Source organism: Tachypleus tridentatus, chromosome 11, assembly GCF_004210375.1.
Source record: "Tachypleus tridentatus isolate NWPU-2018 chromosome 11, ASM421037v1, whole genome shotgun sequence".
Lineage (NCBI taxonomy): Eukaryota > Metazoa > Arthropoda > Merostomata > Xiphosura > Limulidae > Tachypleus > Tachypleus tridentatus.
This window is the reverse complement of record NC_134835.1, coordinates 37,701,810-37,707,815: the sequence shown is the minus strand read 5'-3', so window position 1 is coordinate 37,707,815 and position 6,006 is coordinate 37,701,810.

Genomic DNA, 6,006 nt, shown 5'->3' with positions numbered 1-6,006 from the left:
TTAGCAACATAAAACCTTCATATAAAAGTAATCCTAAACGTACGCAAATCGAAGAGACAGAGAATTTATACTGAATAATAGATTTATTATTGCGAATTTTATTTGGCTTAGTCATCTTCTTTACAGAAATCCAAACTATAGTGTTTGGAAGAGTTATTTTACCAACTAAGCATGTAAAACCCAAGTACATGTGCATCCGTCAAGGTGAAGATATTGTAGTTCAATGTATCCCACCTGATTACAAACAAAAGCATTTAATCAGCGATGTTGTGAGCTACAAATGGACAAGTAGAACAGGTACAATTGGGTCTGTAGGAAACAAAATCAGAATGGACAAGTATACAGGCGACCTCATAATTAAAGACGTTGAAGCTTTCGATATGGGTGATTACAACTGTAATGTTATTTACTGGAATGAAGACATCAGGCCACAAACCAAACAACAAATCGTTGTGAACCATTATTTAAAAGGTAGATAATTTGTACTGAATAATTATTTACCTTTCACTTAGAAAATAATATCCAGAAATATAATATTCTAATTAACGGGAATTTAGATTTAACGTCAATTTAAATTTATCATGGAAACTAATAACATAACATTTGTGCAATAACAAACGTTGAAGGTTCATGTAGAAATACACGGGTAGTTTGTGGCTGTAAAGCTACCTACATGGGCAAAACTAAGCGCCATTTGAAAGTTAATTTAGGAATATATAGGGATAATGCGCAGATTGTTTGTTTGTTTGAAGTTCTACGTACAAAGCGATACAATGGGCTATGTGTGCTTTGCCCACCACGGGTATCGAAACCCAATTTTTAGCGTTCTAAGTTCACAGGCATACCATTTAGGCCACTCAGGTGCACATAGATCTTTACCACCATAATAGATGGATATTCAGACATTGAAGTAACCATTAAAAGTCTTCTAATTGCGAAAGCGCACACGAATCAAAATATTCAACATTCACCGTTCAAACTGATATTGTTTTAATTAACCCTCTGTAATTCGTGTATTATAAATTGTGATTGATGAGTATGTAGCATTACAATTCTAGTTTATTGTATTGTATGTATAAATATATTTTCCTTAATTTTCATTTCTCAAAAATAATAATAGTGTTTTTTATTGCACCTTCACAAAAATCTACTAAATCACAATGCGACTCTTTATATCCGAGCGCTTTCAAAAGAGGAACATTTCTTTTTCATTGGTAAACTAGAAATGACCGTTTCGCTTTGTTTTTATCTGTCTGTGATCTTTGACGCTGTTTATGCCTTATAGAGTCACCCGTCAAGGAATTTTGGAGAGACGAGGTAAGTAGTCAGGGAAGGGGGGGTATGGAGAGATTTATAAGTGTTAATGAAGCAAAATAATCGTGAGGTATGACTACTGACTAGAGAAAAGGAATACTAATAAGTTGTAATTAAACAATAACCCGAAAATTATCATAAATAGATGGCAATTTATTACATTTTGTAGTACTCTCATATGATTAACAAAAACAAAGATTATTGAACAATAAACTTATGTGGGAACAGATTTCTAAGCTTTAACGTGTCATTTTGAGCCTAACTTTTGTTTATAAAAGACTCAATACTCAAGTAACGGGCCTGGCATGGCCTAGCGCGTTAAGGCGTGCACTTCGTAATCTGAGGGTCGCGGGTTCGCGCCCGAGTCGCGCTAAAACATGCTCGCCCTCCCAGCCGTGGGGGCGTTATAATGTGACGGTCAATCCCACTTTTCGTTGGTAAAAGAGTAGCCCAAGAGTTGGCGGTGGGTGGTGATGACTAGCTGCCTTCCCTCTAGTCTTACACTGCTAAATTAGGGACGGCTAGCACAGATAGCCCTCGAGTAGCTTTGTGCGAAATTCCAAAACAAACAAACAAACAGAAACTCAACTAACTTGGAAGGTATTTTCGAGGGCAGTCTTAGTCACTGTTGAGCTTCGGGGATAATTCAATAAATGGGGACCCCATAATGATGAGAAAAGTCAGAAGAAAATCAACAAGCATAGCATCGAGGACCTTTCCATGTGTGGGGCCCCGGGCAATTGCCGACTTTAGGCAATAGGTAAGACCACCTCTGGGTATTTGGGTTCTAAGATCAAACAAATCTTTATGGGTTTGATAGACAGGCAATTAGGAGCGCTAAGAAAATGTTGTTTCTCTTCGCCCACAGACACACAAACACAGTTTTTTGTGAGGAAAGCTCGAAGCTACTTAAGTGACTTTCAATCATGTCAAAGATTCGCAGTCTTTCTATTAGAGTACTTTCCATAATTTTTTAGACATAGTTTCTAGTCTTATGTATTATTTTTGCTTAAAACTTTGAAACTAATCAAAGATGTTGACTGCAAGTATCATGCCGACATAAGACTCATCGATGTAACCGAGTGGTGATGTGATATAAACATTCCAGTTTGAGATGTTTAACTAACTGATAGTTTACACTTATAAATTTACAAAAAAATTATAAAATCGTTTATAACAGAAAAAAATTAATTAGACAATTTGATATATCGTCATTAAAACTTCATGTTAAAATATACAGAAAAATATACAGATCTTTCAGTAAAATGGTTAACTTGGCACTCTTTAACAGTTTTATATATTTCTTATTTCAGTTTATTTGGCACCAGATAACAAGGTCATCTGTCCATATGGATACATGTTAGAGAAAACAGACTGCTGTAAGTTGTGGATAATGATTTACTTTTGTTTTTATTCTCCTTATTTATTTATGGAAACAAATCTGTTTCATAGCAATATGTGTTTACATTAATGTAAAGATAGAACATGAAGTACATTTGGATTTATCACAACTTAAAAGCTTTTACTGAAAAGTTATAAAGTGTTTTGTTAGTATATTTCTTCGAGTTTATTTTCCACGAGAGGATGATGAAAATTCGGCTTTGAATTTGAATGGACACAATATGTTTTATGTTAATACGTGGAGTAAGCAATGTATGTAATAAAATTTGGGTGACTTTCAGTTAAAACGAAATATTACAAGAGGAAAATACTTGTACTAATTACATCATCACATGAAGGTTTACCAGTTAAGTAAAATTTCTGTGAAACCTACAACTTACTATACGTGATGAAAATGGCAGATGTTTCCTGGTGGACACAGTTGAGGGCTATTATTCAAATAGGCACACGTTAATTTGTTTTCAACTATTCGTTGCATTGTGCTTCAGAATAAGTTTACAAAAATACAAACAATTGTTCACAAATTGTTAACAAAAACATTAAGTGTACTGTGGAAAATATCATACATTAGAAACATTTTTCAAATATTACGTTTTGCTATTGTTGTGAAAAAAAGAAGTTACTTTACGAAAATAGTCTCCAGTGGCACAGTGGTTTGTCTGAAGACTCACACCGCTAGAATTTGTTTGTTTGTTTTGGAATTTTGCACAAAGCTACTCGAGGGCTATCTGTGCTAGCCGTCCCTAATTTAGCAGTGTAAGACTAGAGGGAAGGCAGCTAGTCATCACCACCCACCGCCAACTCTTGGGCTACTCTTTTACCAACGAATAGTGGGATTGACCGTCACGTTATACACCCCCACGGCTGGGAGGGCGAGCATGTTTAGCGCGACGCGGGCGCGAACCCGCGACCCTCAGATTACGAGTCGCACGCCTTACGCGCTTGGCCATGCCAGGCCCACACCGCTAGAAATCTGGTTTCGATACACGTGGTGATCAGAGCACTGACAGTCTAATATGTAGCTTTGTGCTTAATACCGTACAAACAAACTAAATTATGGATATTATTTTATTAATTTGTAAATCGTAAACCGTACTAAATGTTTCATAGCTTAACACAGAGTAAATTTAAAACATATTTAAACCTTTTACATAAAAAATCTTGGAAAATGTTTTCATTTTTAATGAGCTTATCAGAGAGTGCCTTATTGTGGAAACTATTGTTTAAAATACGAAACCAGTACTTTTCGTTTATGTTTGTGTGTGTTTTATATAATATTTTAAGTTAACAAGAATAAATCGAATTAGAATACATGAAAAGTATATTTTTCATATATACATACACGCTATTTCAAGTTGCTCTTCACTATTTTCTTTTATTCGTTCGATGCATCTGATGAATCTTTTTGGAAATATATCAACAAAGCAGCTGTTACAGAAAATTTATAAATACTATAAAATATTTATATATAAAACTAAATGTTTAAGAACTTGTGTTGATTCTGTTACACGGTTTAATTCCCGTGTTTTTAGGAATTTTTTTTGTGTTTAGGATATGGTTAAATACATAAGTTAAAAATTATTCCTTTCTTTGAGTTCCATGCCCTCCTGGACATTTCAGAAGTAAAAAACAGGAAGAATGTGTCCCGTGTCCCAACGACCATTATAGTGATTATTTTGGATCCTACAAATGTTCGGCTTGTCCAGAAAGACGATTTACAAACCCTGGAGCCTCTTCACGGGATGCATGTAAACGTAAGTTTTATCAGATACTTATAATCGTACTATGAACGACTTTATCTCAGTTATATTTAGAAATTCTACTGCTGCAAGTGCTTAACTCTCAAATAACTTTAGAACTTCTAGTTAGTAACATTAACAAGTAATTTGTTAATAAGAAGTTATTATCCACTTTTTGTACAGAGAGTAAACCGATTTATACTATAAACTTAATACCAAGTTCAGACAATTGACATATGACCTTTTTCTATTATTTAGACAAATTTTTTGTTGTAATTTTATTCTTTGACATCCCTAACGATCTGAATTATATGCTCTCACAATACAGAATGTAAAATACAGTAGCGTGTTGTTGTATTTGCAAGGTATGGCACATTAGGCCACAAGTTTAGCATCTTATATCTGAATTATTACAAAAAAAGTTTCGAAATAAAAATATTCTTATATCATGGATGATAACTACGTAGAAGTGAAGACAGTGGTTTAAAAGGTGGCTCAGTTTTCTAATTAACAGAAAAGACTTAAGAATTCGACAAGTTAGGACTATAAAGGGCTCTAATCTATCCTGAGCAACTTCATCATCTATTATGATCAGTGAATAGAAGAAATAAATGAAAAACAACAACAGTATTGTGATGAAGCTGAACACATTGTTTTATTGTTTAAAGAGTAATAAACAATAATTTGAGCTGAAAAAGAATTATAAGCTAACAGTTTACAAATCAGCAACTGTTTTCATTTGAAAAATGTTTGAAGCAGCGGGAATCACAATATATCTTCAAAGTCCACAGTATAACTATACGATGGACATTTATTCATTTAGCCGTTTTAAAATTGGTATTAGGATCCGATATACAGAGAAGAGTCTATGTAAAATTTGAAAAGTGTGACTGGTCAAAAATTGACATAATCAGCGGCTACTAATAATGTTAATGAAACTGAGTACGATCGGAACGAATGGAAGTAATACGACACCGTTCTTGTGTTATTAAAATTAATCTCAACTATTTTGTACACAAGTTTACGAGCAGAAGACGGAAGGAGCAGCCCCTTTAGCTTGTAATACATGCAGTCACTTGGACAGATTTTTAATTTTAATTCGGACAAAATTGAATTAGAAAATATAAACCCAATCGAGTAAATATTGTACAGCTACCCTTTGAAACATATTCCCTACGTCTATGATTTGACATATAACGAACTTTAATAAAACTCCATAAATTAGTATTTATATAAATGTTTGTACAATGATCTGCATACATAGGATGTATTTTTGACACATTTATTTAAAAAACAAAGCTATATAAATCATTTAATAACGACATCTTCTGTAACTTAAATTACGACTAGGTTTATAACAAATTATATCGGTGCTTCATTCTCCTTGTTTGGCTTTAGTTACAAGTAACGAAATTTTTAATGAGTTGAAGTTAAATATTTTTCACATGTTAAATATTACGCAACTGATGCAGTCTCGATATATTTATTGAGAAACAACATCAATGTTAAACAATAATAATATTGTTGTAATTTCAGCATCCATGATAGAAAA